We start from the raw sequence: 23,994 nt of genomic DNA, 5'->3' as shown, positions 1-23,994 counted from the left end.
TTTTTTTTTTTTTTTTTTTTTTTTTTTTTTTTTTTTTTACTCTTTTTTATTTTTGGTACTGGGGATCGAACTCAGGCCCTTGTGCTTGCAAGGCAGGCGGCGAAACCACTGAGCTAAATCCCTGGCCCCTGAGCTTTTATTTTTTTTACCCTTCAGTACTGAGCCTGGAACTCTGGAGTGTTACAGATGTACAATTCAGCTACATCCAGAGTTTTTAAAATTTCATTTTATTTTGAGACAGAGTCTTGGGAAAAGTTGCTCAGGCTAGCCTTGAATCTGCAAGTCTTCTTTCCTTAGCCACTTGAGCTCTTTATGGATTTTCAACTCCAAAGTTCACGGAGATTGGGAAGACAGAGGAGAGGAAATAGAAATGCTCGCTGGGCACCTCTTCTGTGCCCCACCCAATGATGGTACTTTGGGAGCAGAATTCTATTTAATCTTCAGACAACCCAAGGACCTCTCTCCCTGGAGGTACGAGCTCTTTCCCTGTGTTGATTCCAGAGGTTGATAACTCCCTTAAGTTTTCCCAGCTGATTAATGCATAATGGGAATAATTTTGCACTTGATCTTAACCAAAAGTCCAGGATACGATAAGTTGGAGTAATTTTGACAATAAAATTCAAGCTCTTCATTTTTTCACCCCACTTTATTGTGGCGCCAGTAACAAATGAAAATTGTGTGTGTACCATAGGTACAAAATGATACTTTGATGTATAGGCTTGAGGTGTAATAAAAATACGTCAATATTTAAATTTAAATATATTACAGTAAAAGACATAGCACCTTTAATCCACCTCGGACTCTCCCCCCTCACTTCAGGCACACTATTCCCACTGTTCTTAACCACTTTCGGAAGCAGTTCTGGAAGTCCTCTTTTGTGAGTGTCTTTATTTGTGCTGTCTTGGCTGCTGCGTGTGCCAGATCCAGTGAATAAGGCGGATGGTTTTACAAGGCTGCCTTTCCATTGGGTGGCGCTCAGTAGCAGCATTTGCCATGTTGGGGGGGGTGCCAGGGTTCGAACTCCAGTCCTTGGGCTTGTGAGGTAGGCGGTGGAACCACTGAGCTAAATCCCTGGCCCTCGCTGTGTTTTTTAAAAATCTTATAAAGACGGGAAAGAGCACATCCAGATCTCCTTCAGAGAGTGGCAGGAAGGATGGGACAAACATGTTTGAAGGGAGGGAGAATATTTGGAAGGGATTAATGGCAACATACCTTTTACGGGAACAAATATTAAGTGTGTGCTGTATATTTTAGTCATTCCTTCTACGTCTTGAAGTGGTTATCACGATCCAGTTAATGCGCACATCCCGTTGCCTCCCCTAGTCCTCATCTCAGTCCTCTGTGTGGTGAGAACACGTAAGAGCCACTTCTTTCCAAATCCTTCCTTTCCCGCACCCTTACTCCTTGCCCTGGTCACCAAAGGAGCCCAAGGAGAGACCAGCCAAGGAGGTGACCCAGGCCTTCCAAGAGAACGCCACTGTTCTCCAGGCTCGTGGAAGGGTCCAGCACCATGGAAGGGTCCCAGAATGAGCCTGCACTTCCAGGATGCAGGGTTGAAATAGGACAAAGCTCTTTGGGCCTCCATCCAGGAGGGGAGCGAACTGCTTGGGGGAGTGATGGCCAACAGATGGCCCGGGTGTCGTGTCAGCTTCGTCTTGCTGACCAGCTGGCACTAGGAAAGTGTGTCCTAGGCTGGAAGGGAGACAAAGGGGTGGGAGGGAGAATTCAGACATCCCGAACTTCTTTATTTCTCACTCTTTTCCTATCCCCAGTCCAGATGATGGTGACCACACTGGATTTGCTGGGCTCTGAGGGTTGTATCTTCAGTCGGTGACTGGTTTGTCACACTTCCACTCGTTGCTGAGTCACCCCGATGGCCCAGCTGTGCAGGCTGCCGTTTGCATGTGCTAGCACTGGGCGAGTGTCCAGTCTGCTGATGACTGCAGGACCCAGAGTGCCTACCTGCTGGACAGCAGTTTTGCCAGGCGATGCCCTGTGGGCTTCCCATGGATCTGAGGCTCTGGCTTCTAGGGCTGAGTACCTTGCAAAGCCTAGCAAAGCAGGTGTCTGGCACCAGGCTGCAGAAGCATTCCCTTGAGTGGCTCAGGGACAGCTCAACTCTGCCCCTTGCACCGATGAACGAGGAGGTTGGACGAAAGCGTTTCAGCCAAGAGGACGACTATTAATTGTCCTTCTGTGTTTGATACACGTGGCACACATTTGAACTGATGATTTTGGTGCACCCTGGGAGTAACTGTGCAAGGCTTTGAAAACTTTTTCAAAAAATGATTTTTGTCTCTTAGAAAATGGTGTCTTATGCCAGATGTGGTAGTACGATCTGTAATTCCAGCACGCCAGGGGAGTAAGGCAGGAGGATCGCGAATTTGAGTTCATCCTGTACAACTTAGTGAGACCCTGTGTCAGAGTATAAAATTAATAATAATAATGATAATAGTAATAATAAAAGAATTGGGGCAATAGCTCTGGGTTCAGTCCCTAGTACCTCCTCCCAGTTTTTTCCCTCATGATTTTATATTTTTGACTTAAAATTTTGGTATTATTTGGCTAGTAATTCCTGCTCTGTGCTGATGCTAATCAGTATATCTGGAGACTATTTGACGTCCAGTAACTGAGGTTTGATGAAATGTACCCTGTTTGTAAAAATAACTAGACCAATAGGAGGGCAGAATGGGAAATCACAGCCAGTGTTTCTGAAGCCCACTGTGAGCTTGGTGTATGCTAAGGACTCCATGGGATTCCCTAATCTGCAAGACTCTCCCTAGAGAAGGGGACATTAACATCCCTTTTCCACAAATGGGCAAATGGAGGGCAGAGAGGTCAAAGGATTTGCTCAAGGTCAAGAGGGTTAAAAGCTCAGGCAGTTTAACCCGAAGTTTAAATTCAAAGCCACTGTCTAAGCACTACTGCTATTTGTGCTGTGTTTTCTTTTAATAGGCACATTGCTGCTGCAGTAGGAAAGCATCCCACAAGACATATGAAAGCACAGAGAAAATAATAAGATAAAATAAGCTGAATTTGGAGCGCTGGGAATGTAGCTCAGTGGTAGAGTGCTTGCCCAGCATGTCCAAGGCCCTGAGTTGGATTCCCCAGTGCCAAGAGTAGGGAGAGTTCAAAAATTTTCCAGCCTATTTATTGCTGCTTTTCTGTTTTAACCGGGCTTCCATTAAGTTGTAGACAATGTAGAGTGTTAGAAAGCTACTTCAAACACTGGAGGAAAACCCTGGGACAGTAGTTCAGATGAGATTGTCATCCTGACAAAATTATAATCATTAAATTGCATGCTCGTGGCTATTTGTCATTTCTGGCCCACCTTTCCGGTCTTTTTCATTACGGGGAACCTCCCACCATATAAGACAGAGTTCATGTCCAGATTCCCCAAGTTATCGGATTTCCTAGTCTCCTTTGTGTTATGCGAAGGACTCCATAGGCCTTATTTTATCTACTCTGTAGGACACGCTGTGAAGAAGTGGACATTAAGAATCCATTTTCATTAATGGGCAAACAGGCAGAGAGGCCAAAGGATTTGCTCGAGATGAGGGACCTGCGTGCCATGAGCTGGGAAATACTCATCGCACACACCTGCGCGTGGCCTAGGACAAGCAGGAAGTGACAGAAAGAAGCAGGACCCACGCAGAATCTGTTCTTGTGTGGGTAGTAGTAGTGAGTTATGGTGATTATGTCCAGCTTCCAGGAGACACAGGGAGCTGGTCCTCGGAGAAGTGTCCAGGGGGGCAGGGCACAGCAGGGTTGTGACACCACTGTCCTCCCTAGTTAGTTCTGTGGTATAATTGTGGGATTTTCCCTGGCTGTTTACCTCTATGTCAGGTCGTTCTGTCCTTCCTGAGGATTCTTCAAGTTGCTCAATAACCAGTCACCACAGTTTATTTTGCACTTAAATTCAAGAGTTATTTGACTTTATATGCAAGTAAAAAGTCTGAGGGATGTACCCATGCTATCATTTATTTCTGTATATTTACGTCTATACCCTCAATCTCGTAGTATCTTTATACAATGAAATGAGAGTAGGATTAGGGGATGCATTCAGGATTAATAATTTTTCAGAAGTTCTGTGCTTTTAAAAATAATAGCAGATATTTGCATGATTAATAATGCAAAACATTTGCATGAATTATTTAAACTTAAAAATTTATGGAAGTCATTGGGAAGAATTCTAGAGAGATCTTGTTTCTTTTAGCTAATAAATTGGGTCATATATTGAAGTTTCCAAAGGCCGTGAAGGTTAGGATGAAAATATTACTTATAATGAATCTCATACTTAGTCATTTTCCCAAGTGGCAATGCATTTACATAATAGTAGGAGTTTTGTGATGAAGTCTTTTGATTTTCCATGTGGCTGCATTTCTAACTCATTTAGTGCCATGTTATTAATAACTCTGTCGGCTTTTTACCACTATTAAAATCTCAGTGTCTGGGGGTTATCCAAGAGAAAGGAAATATTCTTTGCCAGCCATCCTCTCTTCTCCCACAGAAGCACTAAACAAACACCAGTGAATTTAGGTTAAAAAATTTGTGAATTTTGCAGTCATGCATTTAGTTGAAGTTTTCTGTATGGTGGGGAGAGAAAGGCATTTGTGGGCCAGAATCTAGAACACAAAGAGAAGTTCATGTACGCAATGCACATAAATTTTCCAAGTCCCTTTCATGCTGAGTCTATGCATTACTTATAATTAGGTTTAACTCCATGTAATAGAAAGTCCTAAATAATACTACCTTAAATTATATAGAAAAAAGTTTAGAAGGGGCCCAGGGCTGGGACTGTGTTGTACGGTGTCAACAGCCATACCTCCTTGTGTTTTATTGCTCTTTTGGAGGTTGCTTTCATCCTCATGTTCCCATGTGGTGGAAAAGGGATCCTGTTGTGACAGCCATTACTTCACATTTATGGCAGCAGGAAAGAGGAAGCAAGGAAGAACACACTTCCTCCTTGTTGCATGCTTTCTGGTTAGAGCTCGAGCACACGATCTTGTCTCCTCTTGAGGTGGCCATGTGCCCAGCCAAGAGCTGAAGTTTATTTTATGGAGGAAAGACATGAGTGGAACCCTAAAAAGACAGGAATCTATCACTACTTCAAGCAGTTGTGAATTAAGTGAGTTTCTTTTCTTTCTTTCTTTCTTTCTTTCTTTCTTTCTTTCTTTCTTTCTTTCTTTCTTTCCTTCTTTCTTCCTTCCTTCCTTCCTCCCTCCCTCTCTCTCTCTCTCTCTCTCTCTCTCTCTCTCTCTCTCTCTCTCTCTCTCTCTCTCTCTCTCTCTCTCTCTCTCTCTCTTCCTTGTGTGTGGTACTGAGGATTGAACCCAGGGCCTTTGCATTGAGCACCCTTTCCCTTTTCTTAGTTTGAGATAGGGTCTCACTAAGTTGCTAAGTTATCCAAGCGAGGCTCAAACTTGTGCTTATCTTGCCTCAGCCTCCCACAGTGTTTGTCACACCGTAGCTGGTCAGTATGCTAGGCGTTATCATGGCCACCAACACTTTCAAGTTCTCAAGGGCAGGGCTTTTGGAAGGTGATTGAATCATGGGGCGCTGTACTCACCAATGGACCCACCTCTCCCGCTCCTCCCTGCACTCTCGGCGTGAGGTGCTCTCCTCTGCCAGACCCTTCTACCATGCTTCTCCAGTGTTGGAGCCAACCAACTACAAACCGAGTCTGCTAGAACACATGAGCAAAAAAAATCCCCTTTCCTTCTTTAGGTTGTGGGTGTTGAGTATGTTGAAAAGGGACTGAGACGCTAGGTGTATTAAATGTGTGTTTGCTTTATGACATTTTCAGATTATGAACGGTAGAGTCAGGATGCGCCATTATATGCTTAGGAGCATCTGCGTGCATCTATGCCTCTTTTTCAGTCACTAAGGTTAAAAAAGAAATACTTATACTTTCTTTTGTCCTATAAAAGGCTAGAGATGACTTAGCTGGCAATTTTTTTTTCTCATTAAGTTTATTGATACATTTTAGGTATACAGCACAGTTACATTCATCATTGGGATCTTGTACCTTTACGTGACAGGTCTTGGTTCTCATTTTTGCCCCTTGTCCCTGCCCTCCCTTCATCCTCCTCTCCCTTTCTTTATTTACAAACACTTTATTTCCATTTTTTCACTTTCTCATATTTTTTCTTTTCCCTTATTTCCTTTCCCCTACCCTTCCCACTTCTGCTACACCTTTAGCCCTTTCCTTCCTATTTCACATTGTCAAATTATACCATTAGGATCTTATTTACAATTATAGTTTTTCACATCACAGAAGCTATTTGGTATTTACACATGTGTGACTTATTTATTTCACTCAAGAGTATGGCCTCGATGTGCATCCATTTTCCTATGAATAACTCTAATGTAGCTGGCAATTTCTCTTTGATCACTTTGTACAGCACTTCTTCTCTTCCTGACTTTTTTTTTCTTTGGTACCGGAGATTGAACTCTGGTCCTTGCTCTTGGAAGGCAGGCCACCGAACCGCTGAGCTAAATCCCCGGCCCCTCTTCCTGACTTTTGAAGAACTTTTGTATCATTATGTGATGTTCTGTGGTCTCCTTGCCTTGCTGTAAAATTCCTGGATCCCAAGACCACTGCCCGCAGTGCATAAGAACTGTCCTTCCAGGTTCAACAGCCCTGAGGTGCCTTTGAGTCTCCTGAGAGGTAGACCCTCATGAGTCACTGGTGAAGAAAAAGCTGTGACTGGTCCAGCACCTCTCTTGGAGAGGCACCATCTTGGGGAGCCTGCGGAGCCCTCTCCTGCTCTAACCTCTGGCTGCAGGCAATCTCAGCAGATGGAAAAGTGACTCCAGGAACTGCCAGAGGGACAGAACGATGTAGTAACTGTGACAGGGCAGCCTTGCTTTAAGACTCTCTTAAGTACCGAATCTCTTTGTGAGAGCTCACTTGATAAAAAGGGTTGCTTGGCAGGATGAAATGAAAGATTAACACCTTTCCTCTCCATGAAGGGCTCACAATTGGGCATCCGTGGATGTGTTTCAAGGCTCTGTGAACCTTACTGAATTGGAAGACATGATCATTTTCTAATTTTCATCAGGTTTTCAAAGAGTCTTTTAACACAAGAAGTTTAAGAGCAGTCTTTCTAGAAACAAACTCCATTTCTTATTGGCATTTTGACTCTGGCTGGGTCTTGTGCCTCATCACAGGCTAGTGTTGCCTTTTTCTTTGGCATTCAGGCCCCTTGAGGGGCTTCACATTTCCTCCCCCAACTCTGCAGTTGGTGGGATGGGGTGCTCTGGGAGTGTGGGTGCTGCTCAGTTTTGGCCTAAGTCATGCATGATTAGGAAGATAAGTCCACCAGGGGAAGTGAAGGGAGGTGGATGACTCTCATTAGCATCTAAAACCAATTATAAATGCTGCTGCCTTATCTGCAGCAGGGGATATTCTGTGCTGTTTCAAACACTGAAAATTGGTGGTAGTAGGAGGAGGCAGGGCCACAGGAGAAAACAGATGGGAAGACGGGCTTATGGGCCCTTTAAAGGAGTGAAGTTTTATGGCCTCCCTAGTAGATCACTGAATTTTTCTCTAGAGCAGGGCTGGGCAAACTTTTTTCTGTAGAGTGCTAGAGAGTAAATATGGCTGTGTAAATAAGGTTCACATTGTATAATTGATAATTTGAAATAGGAAGAAAAGATCTAAAGGAGTAGGAGAAGAGGGAAGGGTAGGGGAAAGGAAAGAAGGGAAAAGAAAAAAAATATGAGAAAAGGAAAAAATGAAGTCTTTGTAAATAGGGAAGGGGTGTAGGGTGTAAAGATCCCAATGATGAATGTAACTGTCCTATATACATAAAACGTACCAATAAACTTAATGAAAAAAAATGGCTTGGTGGCCCATACAGTCTCTCCCATTGTTTAAGTGGCTATTGACAATAAATGAATGGCCATTAACATGTCCCAATAAAACTTTATTTATTAAACCATGCAGTGCCTAGGTGTGCCCTGTAGTGTGCCAATCTTTGCACTAACTTTTCTTTTTTGTTTGTTTGTTTGTTTTTGGTACCTGGGATCGAACTCAGGACCTTGTGCTTGTAAGGCAGGTGGCGGAACCACTGAGCTAAATCCCTGGCCCTGCACTGACATTTCTGAGGGGCCAGTTTACCACTGCTTCCTTTCTTCCTTTGAGTGTTTCAAACATTTGCAGGTTAGAATGCCCCAGGGCCCCTGCTCAATCCTTGGTAGGGGAGTGGGGTCTCACTGTGTTCCAGGAGAGACCCACTTTGTCAATTGATCTTAACATTTTTAGGGCCCAGTTCTGTACAACCCAGTTCTTGGCAAAGAATACTCTGGGTGACTTCTCGTTAATGACTCTTGTTTCATAAGCCTGTTTGGATGGTCCCCTTGCGACTCTATCCAGCCATGTAACACTTTTCCAATCTGTGCTGATGTGTTTCTGGAGACGAGAGATGGAGCTGGCACCCCTCAAGGGCATTGCTGCCCAAAGTGCCACCCACCAGGATAGTCCCTACTCAACAACAGGCAGCAGGGGTCTTCTGGGTTCAGCTGCCCTCTCAAAAACCTCTCTATGAAAAACATCAAAGATATATAATTACATATCCATTGGCACACGTCTCTGTAACTTCATAAAAGGTGGTAAAAACACGTAACATTCAATTTACCATCTTAACCATTTCTAAGTGTATGGTTCTGTTAACTAGAGGCACACATGTGCATCAGATCTTTAGAACTTTACATCTTCAAAAATTGAAACTCTCTACTGTACCTATTACTGTACAAGTCCCCCCTTCCCCTTCTCCCCAGCCCAGCTCCTGGCAATCACAATTCTACTTTCAGTTTCTATGTTATTTGTTGTTATTTATTTGCAATCATTTGTTCTTTGCACTTCTGTGGCTGGCTTACTTCACTTAGCATAATGTCCTCAAGGTTCTTCAGTGTTGTAGTCAGAATTTCCTTCCTCACCAGGTGTGGTGGCACATGCCTGTAATCCCAGCAATCAGGAGGCTAAAGCAGGAGGATCACAGCGAGCTCAAGGTCATCCTGGGCTACACAGTGAAACCTTATAGAAAAATAGAGCCGGGGATTTAGCTCTGAGGTTCTGCCACCTGCCTCGCAAGCTCAAGGTCCTGAGTTCGATCCCAGGTACCAACCCCCATGCCCCCAAAATAATTTCCTTCCTTTATAACGGTGAATGATGTTCCCTTGTATGCGTAGACCAGCTTTCTTTCTTTATTCATTCATTGCTGCACATCAAGCTTGTCCCTCCCCTCTTGGCTATTACAAATGTCACTGATGAAGATGGGTGTGGAAATACCTCCTCACTTAACTGTTCGTAATTGTGGAGTATACTTAGAAATCACATGGCAATTTGGTTTTGAACTTTTTTTAAACCTCCATCCTGTTTTCTATGGCAGCTACATCATTTTACATTCCATCAACATATTTATAGCTCTTATTTAAGAAGGAAAGGAACATGTAAGCAGGATAATGCATATAGTTCCATCCACTCCAAAACAGCTATTGAGTGCTCACCGCAGCTAGACTGGGCTCTCACACTTGGACCAGTCACGTTCTTGCCGTGCCGGGAGTGAGACTCTTTTTTTTGGTGATAGAGTCAAGAAACAAATGGACATATACTGTAAAACCTTGGCTCCTGAACACTTCTGTTTGTGAGCAGTTCAGTTGGCAAATAGAAGCTCTGGGCAAAATTGTGCTTCCATTCACAAACTCTGTGTCGAGTGGCAAACATGACTGAGGCCATCTTCCCCATGCTGTAGAATGAATGAAGCTCGTGAACAGAGGTACCGCTGTAATTCTATCAGAGAATTAAACAAGAGGATAAGTTAGCTGTGTTTATTTAAAGACAAAATGCACCAAAATAGAAATGGAGGGAGTGGGCCTCCTCATCCACCCTTTCCCCAAACAGGCAAAGTACATCTACAGAAACCTAGATTGAATCTTAATTATGCTATGGCTACTCATCAGATTTTAAGGTTGTTTTTTTTTTTTAATTTTGAGACACATCAGGCTGGGCTTGAATTTATGATCCTCCTGCCTGAGTATTCCAGAGTGCTGGGATTGCAGAGCTGTGCTGTCAAGCCCAGCATCATCAGATTTTTTAAAAAGTTGAAATGAAATTTACATAACATAAAATTAACCCCTTTAAGTGAACAGTTCCGTGGCATTTAGTGCAGTCATAACATTGCACACTACTACCTCTGTCTCAAAAAAAATTTTTTTTGCCACCAGTCTCATACCCATTTACAATTACTACGCTGACGACCACCAATCTTTTTTCTCTTTCTGTGGAGGTACCTACTCTGGCTATCTCATATAAGTGGAATAACATGTGGCCCTTTGTATCTCTCTCACTGAAAAATTGGATAACCATGATTTTAAGGCTCATCTACACTGTAACACATGTCAGTACTTCATTTCTTTTCTTGGGTGAGCAATGTTTTTCCATCTAGCTGTACTGGTTTGTTTATCCATCCAGCAATTGGTGGACATTTGGCTTGCTCCTACCTTTTGTCTATTGTGAAAAATGCTACTAGGAATGTCTAGGTGCAAGGATTGTTTGAGGCTGGTCTCCATTTTCTCGGGGGAGCTATTGTGATCACAGACTTTAGCAGCATAGAGATGCCCATTATAAGAGGCAGAGGGTGCCCTTCACAGCAGGCTAGTCCTGGACTAGGCTAGGCTTCCTCCCTCAAGGTCTGAATTATAAAAAGTCCTAATCCTCCCGCCATGGCCCCTTGTTCCCATAACCCAAAGAGCCCCCCCCATCTCAGTCACTCTGTGCGTGCCTGGGCCTTGTCTCCTTGGGACTTCCTGGCTCCTGGTGGTGCATTTTCCATCCCTCGGTGGTATCTTCTGCAGCCCCCAAATTGTCTGCTCTCCCCGAGGCAACTGGATCAAGGGGTCAGGAATGTCCTACTCCAGGTAAGGCCTTTTGTGAAGTGGACCTTGGCTTTGGTAGCAATGACAGATGAATGGCCCAGAAGAGGTACCTAGGGAGATTGTAGAAACCCTTGTCCAGTAGGACAGCACTCTCTCTCCCTTGGTAAATTTCCCCGATTGAGTCCCCCCCAGCAGATCCCTCAGGTCAGAGAAGATGTACCTGGCCCGGGACTGAGGTCCAGAGGATTCTAGGGTTCACTGTTGAGCTGGCAGGGGAGGCCAGAGTCCTTGATTCTGAGTTGTTTTTTGAGATATGTTCTATTTCAGAGGGAGCAACTAGTCTGGTACCATATGTAGACACAGATGTAGGAAAATAAGAGGAACCTGGGAGAGTATGAAGGATAGAAGAACAGAACATACTGAATGGAAGACACACACACATACACACACACACACAGACAGAGCCCAACATAGGCATGGTGAAGACAGTTCAGTTGTCTCAGAAATGAATCAATTAATGGACTGGGGATTTAGCTCAGTGGTGCCGCCACCTGCCTCAAGCACAAGGGCCCAAGTTTGATCCCTAGTACCAAAAAAAAAGAGCAAAAACCAAAAAACAAAAAAAACTAGAAATGAATCAATTAATGTAGAGGAAGGATGTCTTCCACTAAAAGAAGCCTAGGATGGGGCACACGGAGCTCACCAAGCTGCTACCTGAACCCAGAATTGGGGCATTTCCCACCCCCACCTGGGATGATAAATCACCCGTTGGACATCCAAGTAATGCAGTTGCCTATGTTCCAAATGGAATCAGAATGAGACAGTGGTTGGTAGTTTTGGTTCAATTCTAAAAATAATTGTGTTTCCCATGCAGGTCACCCTGGCTTCAGCATCTTCATTGTCTGATTGACAGAGGTTGCTAGGATTCTGCACTCACTTATTAGTCTAATGGTCAGACTAGTCCTTAACTTTCTGAGGCAGGGCTGATTTTACTTTGTGCTATTCTTTGGGCATAACTTACCACTGGGGGTCATCTGCATTACCTAATTTATTCCTCTGAAACATTTCATTTTTTGTTGATTTCTGCTTAAAGGTCATTTCCAAATAAACATGAATGAAAGGTCACTGTACCCACTGAAAAATCATCTCCAATCTGCTTTGGTCCTGCTTGGTCCAATGTCAGTGTTCTCTGACCTCTTCTGCTGGCTGGAGGAACCTATTCTTTTAGTGGTGTGTGGCCAATTCTGTTGCCTTGCACTTCTGGGCTCTGCATTTGGGGGTGGGGGTTAGCAGTTGGATGGCAACAGGTGTACGTCTCATTGCACTTTGGGCCAAGTCGTGGGGGCCAGGTCTTGGGGACTGAGTCCTTCCCAGAAATCACTCAGGAGTGATAGGAGCTCCCAGTGGCCTTGCTGGACATTGGTCCAAGCTGACACAGATGCCTGGAGAAGAGTACATGAAACTGTGGATTCCCTGAGCAGATTTTGGAAGAACACAAGGCAGGGAAATTACAGCAAAAGGCCAGGGAGGCTCATCTTTGTGTTCGCCAAATAGTAAAGGAGGAAAAAACTTCAAACCCAAGGCTTTTAATGTACTGTGTGTCCCTGGAATAGACTGCACAGGAGATGATTTGGGTGCTCAGAGAGGAAAGGCTTGAGCCACAGGGCGAGAGCTGTGTTGGAGTTATGCTCCTAGTTTCTCCAGGGCCTCACTTGGCAGGTAGATGCGGTAAGGGCTGTGAACATGGGCACATGAGGATTTTAGTAAAGCTTTCCCCATGGCCTGGGCCAGGGAGGTGGGTACAAGAGCAGCCCACAGAACAACACAGTTAGGTGTGGGCTCCAGGGAAGGAAGGGTTCCTACATGGAAACCTACATGGGTCTCCATGGCAAGGCAAGAGAGTTGTGGGTATGAAGACCAAAATGGTCAGGGAGGAAAACAACAGGGTGCTGCAAACTGGAGTGGAAAGGCAGAGATTTGTGGTGAAACTGCAGGTGAACTTTATGTTTGGGAGGAGAGAGAGAGAGAGAGAGAGAGAGAGAGAGAGAGAGAGAGGAAGAGAGAATAGCATCCCAAAGACTGGCACAAGTTTAGAGTAAGGTGAAGGTTCTGTGCTAGATGCTTCCTGTGTACCATCCCCACATCAGGTCAGCCCTTTGAGCTTGCCCATGTTATAGATGATAAAATAGAGGCACCAGTGCAAAAGCAGAGCTGAGATCCTGGCCATGAGGTCCTAGGGCTGATTATGTTATTAGTATTTTAAATTTTATTTTTTTATTTTTTTGGGTACTGGGGATCGAACTCGGGACTTTGCGCTTGTGAAGCAGGCAGCAGAACCACTGAGCTAAATCCCTGGCCCTGGCATATCTTTATTGGAGAGGAGCGTCAATGTTTGGAGAGAAGCCACAGTGATGCTGTGAGGATTAGAAAGGACACTAATGTCAGGTTCAAAGGAAGAGCCTCCTGGAAGAAAATGAAGTCAAAAAAGGTAGATCAATTTTTTTTTTTTTTTGGTACTGGGAATCGAACTCAGGTCCTGGCACAGTAGATCAATTTTTAAAGTATGGTACACATTATGACATAGAAGATGGTGACCAGCTGTCATCTAGCCTGCTGAAGCAAACACTTCTTTCAACCATATCACAAGAGGTTCAGGTTAGTCTGAGAAAAATCTGATCCCGGAATTCCACACATTGAGCCTTTACCAACTGAGGATGTGCTAGTATTTTGTGAACCACCAAGAAAGAAAAAGAAAAAGAGCCCCAAAGGGCTTCGTGCGTGGGAGACAAGCTATCTTCTACTGAGCCACATAGATATTTAATTAAAAGATCTCTTTTAGACTTAATTGTATCAAATACTATGCGTACACATAAAGGAATCTATACAGATACACACACATATATATGTCAGACATATAAAGGAAATATAATTAAGTAAATTGGAAGAGGAATCACTTTTTAAAACTCCTTCATATCAAGTATGATGCTTCCCAGACATTTTTTATTTTTTGGTACCGGGGATCAAACTCAGGCCCTTGTGCTTGTGAGGCAGGCGGCAGAACCACTGAGCTAAATCCCCAGTGCCAGTCATTTTTTAAGTATTTAGAATTTGAGCCGGGTGTGGTGGCGCATGCCTGTAATCCCAGCACTTGAGATGTTGAGGCAGGAGAGTTTCTCTGAGTTCAAGACCAGCCTGGGCTACATAGTGAGTTCCAGGTCAGTCTCAACTACATAGTGAGACCCTGTCTCAAAAACAAACAAACAAACAAACAAAAAAAACCCACAACTCCCTCAAGTTCTAAATACTTATTTTTATTTCTATTTATTTATTTATTTTGTTTTTTTGAGACAGGGTCTCACTATGTAGTTGAGACTGACCTGGAACTCACTATGTAGCCCAGGCTGGTCTCGAACTCACAGCGATCCTCCTGTCTCAGCCTCCGAGTGCTGGGATTAAAGGTGTATGCCACCACAAGAGTTTTTTTTTTTTTTTTTTTTTTTTAATACGGTATAGTCTTTGTCTAGACTATGGGTGATATAACATTTCTTAAAGGACTCCCTAAAAAAACTAGAAGCTATTGGCACTAATCTCTTGATTTAAGGCAGCTTGGTAGATTTAAGCCACATATCTGGGGGATAGCACTTGAGAATAACCCAAAAGTCACCAGGATAACCTAAAGGGCTTGGCCCTGACCTTAGAGATTCAGATTAGTAGGCCTAGGCTTGCCCTGAGATTTTGAATCTTCTCCAAGCTCTCTGGACCAGGAGCTGCAGTCTGAAGAGTACTCGTGTAGGGCTGGCCTACTCTTCCTCTTCAGCCAGGTTACAGAAGACATAGGTTTCCTCACCTCCTTGCCTATTCCCCGTGACCACTGATTTCCTATGTGCCAAGAGGGTACGCCTCAGCTTCTCCTAGATCTTCTTCCAAATCTTTGAGATCGCATAGAGAGTTTTATGCCGGTGCTGACGTTGGCGCCTGATCAGGCCACGCTGGCTACTTCCCACCTGCCATTTGGCTGACAGCAATTGTGACACTATCGTAAAACGAATCCAGGTTTCTGAGAGACTGAATTGGCAATGGGAAGTCGGGGGGAGTGCAATTTAGAAGTGGCAAATGTGGAAGTTAACTTTCTTTGCATGGCTCGAGGGAGGGTAAGGGCTAGGCCAGCCTACAGGCAGAGTTGGGAGCCTCTTCACAGGGCCCAGATATACAGGACTACTCAAACAGTGAACAGTGCTGGCCTGTAGCAGGAGCTGGAGCGGTGAGTGTCCCGCCTGGGAAGACCTTTTGCCTTCTGTTAGGACCTGCTGAGGATTGGCCAGATGGCTTACTTTAGTGATTTAAACATAAACTAGCCAGGCTTTTTTTCTTTCTTTCTTTCTTTTTTAAACAATGCTGTTAGCCTTCTATATAATTCGGCCTGGCTTTCTGTTAAAAAGGCAACTTGGGTTTTGTGGGTTAAATAATACAGAACATCTGTGGGTGGAGGGCAGATGGCATGAGCTCACAGCAGCTGGGGGCTGCTTGTCTTCATTTGTGTCACTGACAGAAGGCTTCTCCTTAGACGAGGGGTGGCTCTTGGTCCCCCAGCCGTTTCTCTCCAGGAGCCTGCAGGGATCGGCCTGGCCTAGTTTTCCAGACTTTAATCACTCCCTGACAGGCGGGAGATCTCTCACATCTCCCTTTGGTTTCTCTTTCCATGAGCGCGTCTGTTTGTCTAAGCCAGTGGTTCTGAACGGGGACTGTTTTGCTGCCTGGAAGAGACTGAGCAATGTTTTGAGACATTCCTGGCTGTCACAAGGAGCAAGAGGGGCTATAGAGGCCAGGGATGCTGCTGGGCACACCACTCTCCGAGGACAGGCGCCCCCACCAGGAATGACTAGTGCAGGCTCTCCATGGTGTAGTGGCTGACAAAGCAAAGCAGCTATAGAACCCGGGGTGCTCTGGGCTATTGTGATCTTTCTGGAAATTTGGAGAAAGAAGAACGGGGACTTCAGCAGAGCATGCTGCAGCCTCTCGCAGTGCGAGGCTGTAACTGCTGTAGTATAAAAGCTATCATTCTCTCCGCCCTGCTTTTGGACTGTTCCTCCAATATTGAGACAATACTCGGAGCAGCACATGCAGACCCCCAGCCAACTCCAGGAAGAAATTCCACCGAATAACCCTGCGCTCCTCATACCTGGCTGTGCACTCCAACTTCTTGGGGATCTGGTTGAGGTCTGGGTTCGAATCTGTCTGGTCAACCCATCCTGCAGCTTTCACCAGCTTCTGGGAGGTGTCTGCTGGATGTGCACGGGCCAGGCACGGAGCATAAACCCTAGCCTGGGGGTGGGAAAGTCCTTTGTGAAGCTCCGGGCATGCATGGTCAGCGTCCTGCACTCCTGAGATGTGGTGTGAACGGAACAACTCCTCTGGTTGGCCCAGAATTGTCCCAGCCTCAACTGGAACATCCCAAGAAACCCCTCAGTCCCGAGTAACCCAGGAGGGTCGCTCACTCTATGTAGCCCAAGTGTCCCAGGGAAAAGGGTAAGGGGGAGTTCGATTGGGCCTCTGAGTATCCTTTAATGAGGAAGGCTCTTAAGCCCCAGAGAAGTGGCATTTACTTTCCAATACTTGTGGAAAGAAACTTTCTCTTCTGATAATAGAAGCACACAATGTGTGGACTCTACTGGCTAATGATACAGCATCACTTCTGTTGCCAGGGGTGTTTCTCATCCCCTACCTCTGATCTACATTTGCCATCCAAAGGTCCCTTAACTCCAGCCCTTTCTTGACTGATTTCTGTGCAGTTAGCCAAATACTTGTGATTAATTTCGACCTTGGTGCCTTTATTTAAACTGGTCTCCGTAGCAAGAATGTAATTTTGGGCAAGGTGTGTTGGATCACACATTTAATCCCAGTGCTTGGAAGAACTGAGACAGAAGGATTTTAAACTCGAGCCCAGCCTGGGCAATTTAGGAAGGCCTTATAAAAAAAAAAAAAAAAAAAAAAAGAGGAAGAAAAGAAAAATTAAATGTCTGGGGATATAGCTCCCTGTGAAGGCTCTGAGTTCAACCCCACTACTGAAAATAAAACAAACAAACAAACACACACACAAACAAACAAAAAACAAAAAACCTCAAAAAGAACATTGTCTCAGGTCTGGGTGTAGCTTGGTAGTGGAATGCTTGACTAGTATGTGGGAAGATCTGGGCTCATCAGAAGACAAGAAAAAAAAAAAAAAAAAAAGACCAAGCCTGCTGTCTGCGTTCCTCTCTGCCTGGCCACATCTTTCATGTCCTCTGAGGATCCTGTCCTTACCATTCAATAGTGAACTATTCCAGTTTTTAATGATCCCTGCCCTAGGGTTTCTGGCATTTAATTGGCATGGCACTGGGTTTCCACAGAGTCCTAACCACAGCCTGGCCCCATAGGGGTTCAAAGATGGGGGGGGTTCTTCCAGAAAAGAGAACAAATTAGCATTTGAAGGGCGGGCAACCTCTCAGGGTGCCCCCCCCCAGCCCAAGCCTTGTCAGCCTAATCACCTACAGTCTCATCAGCCTCCTGGAACAGCAGCTGCACTTTCTCCTTTGATTACTTTTGGGCTTAGGGCTGCTGTGGGATCATGTACTAAGAAGTCTTACCCGACCGGCAGTGTGCCCTGTAAAAATTAATTGTCTTAAAAAATGTAGGTCACTGTTCATTTATTTGACAAATACTTAAGTATCGTCTTTTCTGCTCACCAGAGGAGTAAGATACACTCATTGTAATTCCCTTCAGGCCTGCAAAACCTAATTGGTACACATGTTAGAAAAGCAATGGGCAAGGTTGGAACAAGTTAAGTACTTAACTGTTTTGGGTGGATATAGCTACACGAATTTTCTTATTGCTCAAAGCTAAAGACTCTTGTTTTGTTTATTCTTTACCCTCCCCTACCCCTGCACCTTGTAGTAGTGATTTCCAACCTGCAGTTCCTGAACTTGAAGGGACCTCTTAGTATTGAATTTATCAATTATTAATATTTCCAAACAGCCAAAGAGGCAAAGGCAAATTAAAATCCAGTGTTTTTGCTTTTGGTGGGAGTGGCAGCCCCACAGCTCTGTTAGCCCTGGTCTTTCAAAACTGTAGTTTTGATTGGTAGCTACCTCAGAGTGTCTTTTATGAACAGAAGAACAAAAAAAGGAAAAAGACATAATTCTTAGCTAACATACTTTGCCGATAAGTCTCTTTGAAATCATCTCTTTTTGTGGGGTAAGGGTAGAGAAATAGCAACAGGTGGCTTATAGTTAGCACAGAGCTGCTTTACAGGCTAGATAATCAGTGCTGGTTAAAGTTAATACAAAGTAGATTTTTCTTTCAAAGTTGATTGAAGGATGTGTCCCCACTATGCCTATAGAAGGTTCTGGAAGAACTCAGCAAAGCTGAGAACCCCAGAAGCTGTTACTTCAGGATAAAGTATTCTGAAGTCCAACTGGCAGGCAGCTCCCTGACACTAGTGTTGGGTGTAGCTGGGCCTATATGAACCCCAAGTTTTTGTACCTTTTCGGAGCTGAGGGAGGAGAAGGGGGGCTTTACATGTAGACATTTTTGCCCTGAATTTGTGGTTTCAAGCAGGCATTTGGGGTGGCGGAATTCTGGTGGGTGGTGTGGGCCCAGAGTGAGGAGGTACCCAGGCCTCAGATGTTCCTTGAGTCAAGGCCTCACCAACCATCTGTCTGTGGCGGTGGTAGGAAGGGACAGGAGCCTGGCTGAGACAGGCTGGTACCAGAGGCTCCCGAGTGAGTGGCAGCGAGGGAGCCGTGGAGGAACAGGCTTCCTCAGTCCTTTGCTTACATCGCAGTGAGAGCGCCTCATTGTGCAGATGGCCTGAGAGTTAATAAAGGGAGGGGAATTCTCAGGAAATGATGGCTTAAAACAAACTGGGGAAAATTTCAGTGGAACCTGACATTCCCAAAAGTTGTGTGTTTTAAACATCCAAGAGGCTAAGAATATAAGCAGAGAGTCTTGTTTCATTGACAAATTTTGGGTTTAGAATTTAGAGTCCTGGTTTCTTGGTTGGGTTTGGTACCTGGCTTATTATTCAAGCTCAATGAACCAACTTTTCTGTATTTAGCCTTTTTTATACCTTGTTAAAAATTTGTGAGTTCCTACATTTTCTTCACGGAATGCCCAACTACTTTAATGGTGTGAATTCCCCTATGGTCTTCTGTTACGTGCATTTTTTTTTAACTAATATAATAACAAATGATATTTTTTTTCCGGTACAGGGGATCAAATTCAGGACCTTGTGCTTGTGAGGCAGGTGCAGCACCACTGAGCTAAATCCTGGGCCCTGCATATGTTTTTGTATATTGCTTTTTTTCCTCCAAAATTTGGTATCATAAATATTTCCTATGCTGCTGTGATGTTTATCATTTTGACTAGCTGGATAAAAGTCTGCTGCCTTTTTTTTTTGGTAATTTTTAACTATCCTTCTTTTGTTGAAAACATTAGGGTAATCAGTGTCTTTTTCCCCCCTATATTTTGGATACTTTCGTTAAGCAAGTTCCTGGGAAATCATATTGCGGGGTTCATTCTATTTACAGAAGCAGAGGGCACAGGGCAATTTGTGCAACTCTGTCATTCAATTGAATTAGACACTTGCTCTTTTGCATCCTTGCCATGCATGAGGCTTTTGTAAGCCTTTGGTGAAATTTCTTGAAAATGTGGCTAGACTTTAATGCCTCTCTAGGTACTATGTCTTTAGGTAAAATTTCAATGTGAATCTGTAAAATCTCGGTTCCATATTATAAGCAATGCCGAGAATGGGACCCAGGGCCTCGTGCATGCTAAGCAAGCATTGTACCACTGAGATACTCCTCCAGTCTCCATATTATTTTGAAATAGTTCAAGAGGTCTTACCATGAAAATAATTGTTGTACTCGTACCTTTTTCAGAGTGTGTTAAAACCCAGGCTGGAGACTGTAATAGTTTGCTAGGGTTGTGTGTCGGTCAGGGTCCACTAGAGAAATATTTAATTACATATATTATGAAAGATCTACAAGACAATGGCCACCTGCTGAGTCAGGGTTGGAAGGATGCAAATCCGCTGTTCACTGCAGAGCAGGAAGATCCAGTTGAAAGGCGAAGGCCTGGAGCTCACCGCAGAGTGCAGTGTCTGAAAGCTAAAGAATCTGCACCAGAAGCCTGGGGGAATTGGAGAGGAACATCCAAAGTAGGTGGTGAAGACTGAAGCTGTTCCAAAGAAGCACAAAGGAAGACTTTCTTCTTCTGTCCTTTATTTCGCTCAGACTTTAGGCCTGTTGGTTGGTGCCACCTGTGTCCCATGTGGGTCTTCCCTGGTAGGTAGTCAGCCTACGTGTCTGTCATCCACAGACGCACCCTGAACTGTGCTCCACCAATCCGTTAGCCTTTTCTTAATCCATTCAAGTTGACATCACAATTAACTATCACAGGCTGCCTTAACAAAATACCATACCGAATGACCCACACAACAGAAATACATTGTCTCGTAGCTCTGGAGATCAGAGGTCCCAAACCAAGGTGTTATCAGGGTTGGTCTTCCTGAGGGTTGTGAGGGAATGGTGTGTTCAGGCTTCCCGCCTTGCCCATAGCTGGCCATTTTCCTCCTGTGTCACTTCTTATTGTATTTCCTTGCTGCTATTCTCTCTGCCCCGATGCCCTCCCTTTATGAGGACATCTGTTATACTGGATTAAGACTTCATTTCCACAGAAGGGCACATCCTGAGGTCCTGGGCTTTGAGACTTCAACATGTGAGTTTAGGGGAGAGGGGCCCTATTTAATCTGTGACAAATTCAGTGAAAGTGGGCCACAGACAACTGAGTGGATGGAAGCGGAATCGGGAGCCCTGGCTGCCTTCTCCCAGTGAGATAGACTCATTAATACAGAACAGTGGCTTTTTAAAAATCTCTCTCTCTCTTTCTTTGTTTTTTTTTTTTCCAATAAAAGATACAGAAATCTTTCAGTAATAAAGATTTGGCTTCCTAAAGCCAAGTATCGTAAAGACTCAATCTCCTGTGATAGAAATGACAGGGGTCAGGGGATTCCCTAGGTCTTCCACACTAAAAATGTTACAAAATACCATCCACTGGGTGGCTTCCCTCGCAGCTCTGGAAGCCACAGGTCCAAAATCAAGATGAAGATGGGACAGTCTTTCTCTGCCTCTTCCAGCTTCTGGTGGCTTCCTGTGTCCCTTAGCTTGTGACAGCATCACTCCGGTCTCTGCTTCTCTCTCCATGTCTCTTCTCCCCTTAACCACTGTCCTCTTCTCATTATCAGATTCAGGATCCACCTGGATAGTCCAGGATGATCTCATTTCAAGATCTTCAATTTAATGAATTCGCAAGGGTCCTGTTTACAAATAAGGTTGTCGTCACAGGCACCAAGGGGTTGGGATTTGAACGTCCCTTTTTGTGTCCACACTTCAACCTGTCAACACTGCTCCCTAGCTAACCTCACCCGGGGACCACATGTTAGCAGCCCTGGTATCATTCCATCCAGCTCTATATGGTGGGGTCTGGAGCCCCTTGGGCCCCCTCCCATCATGACGCTGAGCGGGTGAGGGGCCAGGTCCTGCCTTCTTCCCCTTTCCACTTCAGGTGTGCACTCTTCCTTCTGTTCTCTTGGATTCCCCTCTCCCTGGTCTTCCCATGTTCTGCAGGCCAAGGATTGCTGGTCTCGTGCCCCAGGGGAATCTCAGCTCATACACACAGGAGGGATTTGCTATTGTTCCCACTCTCAGAGAGGAATAAAGATTCTTACACTTCTGGCTCCTCTCCCATTCCCTGGGGCCTCCCAGGATCTTGGTAGGCCCTTAAAAAATTGCTTTTTTGAGGTCTCATCTTATATGCACCAAACATATTAAAAGGCTCCTACTTGTACATTAAGTGCTTCTTTTCCCCATAAAGTAATCAGAGGGATTTTTATAATTTTGCTTTTGCAAATATTTGACTCTAAGCTTTAATTTAACTGGCAGTGATTTCTTGGCCATCACTGTGCATACTTAGGCATATTCTGGAAGTGAGGAAAGCTAAACCTCGGATTGTTTCTCCAATGTAATTTAATTTTTATGAATACCAAAGTCAACTATTAAGAAGGTTTTATGGGCATCTAATTAAACATTTATTAAATTTCTACCGGTTTTTAAAAACATTCCTTTTGAGCCAATAACTAGTCTTTCCATTCTTAACCATTCCTTAGGGTCCTGGAGAACTGGGAGACCTCAGTTTGGGCTATTTCTGGTCATCTCCGATCTGGTCCTGCCATCTCAGCCCCAGTGATGCCACCTGCTTCGAGGGCATGCAAGTGTGACTTACAGTCACACAGGGCCGCATGCCCAGAAGAACCTGCACCTGGTTAAAGTATGCTCTGCTGCCACTGTCTTGAGATCCTTAAAACTTTTATCTTTGATCAGGATGGGGTAATGAAGTCTGCATGTTGTTGTGGGAAATGTAAGGAAAAGAAATGGCTTTATATTTTAGCACTTTAGCAACACTCCCCCCCCCATGTTTTATGGATGAGGGTCTCCCATTTTCATTTTGTACCAGGTTCCAATTTTGTAGTTAGTCCTGTCTGAAAATGACAGTGGACGAGGACTTGTTAGCCACCATCCAGTGGTCATGGGCTCTTGGGGCAGTGCTGTGGGGAAGAAACTGGCGAGAGCTTCCTCTCCAGTGGCTCATCAGTCACCTACTCAAGAGCAAATGCTAAGGGCAGCCAGGTCTGTCTCAGCTGTTGGAGAGTCACTACCAAAGCCCTTCAGGAGATTTTGCATGGGAATCTCTGTACTCTAAAAGCGTTCTTATAACATCCTCGGAGCATTATATTATCAAGACCTAAATGTTGAGAAGGAATTGAGCACAAGGCATATTTTAGTAGGGTATCTTTTTGCAGCAATTATGCTGAATGGACAGTTGGACAGTTGGTCCTTTTCTTTCTCAAGTTTTATGGTGGATCAGATGCTAAGTGATGTCTTGATAGATGATTCTTGGAACTCTGGTTAAAATTTAAGGAGTGATTTTTATCATCATGTCATTCTGAGAATTATTTCACGGGATTGTGTTGGGATTTCCTATAATTTGTTTCCCAACCTTTCACATTTTGGACTGGATAGTTCTTCATCTGGATTTGCCGCAGGCAGAGGAGATGGAACAGCAGATACAAAGGCCCTGAGGCAGAAGTGAGCTTGGTGTTCAGAAGAGGTCAGAGCAGCCTGGCTGAGGCAGTGGGAGGAAGGGCTGGGGAGTCGTTCCAGGGAGTGTGGAGGCTGAGGGAAGGAGCTTGGGTTTTATTCCAAGTGCAGAAAGGAGCCCTCAGAGAGTTTGTAGTAGCTGACAGACAGGATTGAATTCATGTCTTGAAAGGTGGGTTTGCCTGCTTTGCTGAGAATGGATGGTTGGGAGGGCACAGTGGGGAATCAGGAATGTCCATTGCGTGATCAGGGCCGGATGGAGAAGGGGAACTGTTTAGCCAAAGCGGCCCCGGCAACACGGGAAGAGAATAAGTTTTCAAATCTCCTTAACAAACAATAACAAGTCCCTACATTTTAATCACACTTCTATAAACTGCCCATTGCCTTCACTTCTACCACCCCAGGCTCAAATCTGAGAGCCAATTCTGGCTGGGCTTCTTAGCCACATCGTGGGAAGAAGGGACTGGCTGGCCAGGGGTTAGGGCTCCTCTCAGTTCTCAGGCCGGTCCACAGCCAGGCGACAGTGTGGCCCAGGAAAGCCACATCTCCCTGATCGACCTCCACACGCCAAGGCCCAGCAGAGGGCTTGACACAGAGTAGATGCTGAAAAATTACAGGCTGAGTCAATGAATGAGCAAAGGGACAAAAGGGGGAGGGAGAGCGGATGGTCAGCAATCACTCAGGGAGGCTGCGGGACAGAGTGCTGATGCTTCACTCCAGGTCACAGTGACCTGTGCCAGGACAGCCTCACTCCCTGGCCGGGGATCGGGAGACTGAGGCTAAGTAGCCGGGGGATTTCTGTTCAGGAAAACCCAGATGTCATTTCTTCTATGGTCAGAATCTGAAGCTGGGTCCCAATGGCTACTTTACATCTTTCTGGGGGTGGGGGGAGGAGGAGAGGAAGTCGGGGAGGGATAGGGAA

General features: G+C 44.8%; 1 protein-coding gene and 1 long non-coding RNA gene across 2 annotated transcripts in view; one reads left to right on the top strand and one right to left on the bottom strand.

Annotated features, from left to right (window-relative positions):
• Slc39a11 (solute carrier family 39 member 11) overlaps positions 1-23,994 on the top strand; it is a 412,155-nt gene that overhangs the window by 43,168 nt on the left and 344,993 nt on the right. The window lies entirely within an intron of this gene.
• Positions 10,794-23,994, bottom strand: part of LOC104873760 — a 16,435-nt gene continuing 3,234 nt past the window's right edge. Inside the window, exons 3-5 of the long non-coding RNA XR_783583.2 lie at positions 16,061-16,203; positions 11,102-11,265; positions 10,794-10,991 (exon numbers count right to left, since the gene is read on the bottom strand). This is a non-coding gene — a long non-coding RNA (uncharacterized LOC104873760). The remainder of the gene's footprint in view (positions 10,992-11,101; positions 11,266-16,060; positions 16,204-23,994) is intronic.

Source organism: Fukomys damarensis, unplaced genomic scaffold, assembly GCF_012274545.1.
Source record: "Fukomys damarensis isolate Sample0158 unplaced genomic scaffold, DMR_v1.0_HiC HiC_scaffold_23, whole genome shotgun sequence".
Taxonomy (NCBI): Eukaryota; Metazoa; Chordata; class Mammalia; order Rodentia; family Bathyergidae; genus Fukomys; species Fukomys damarensis.
Note: the sequence above shows the minus strand (reverse complement) of the source record. Positions and strands in the feature narration are given on the sequence as shown.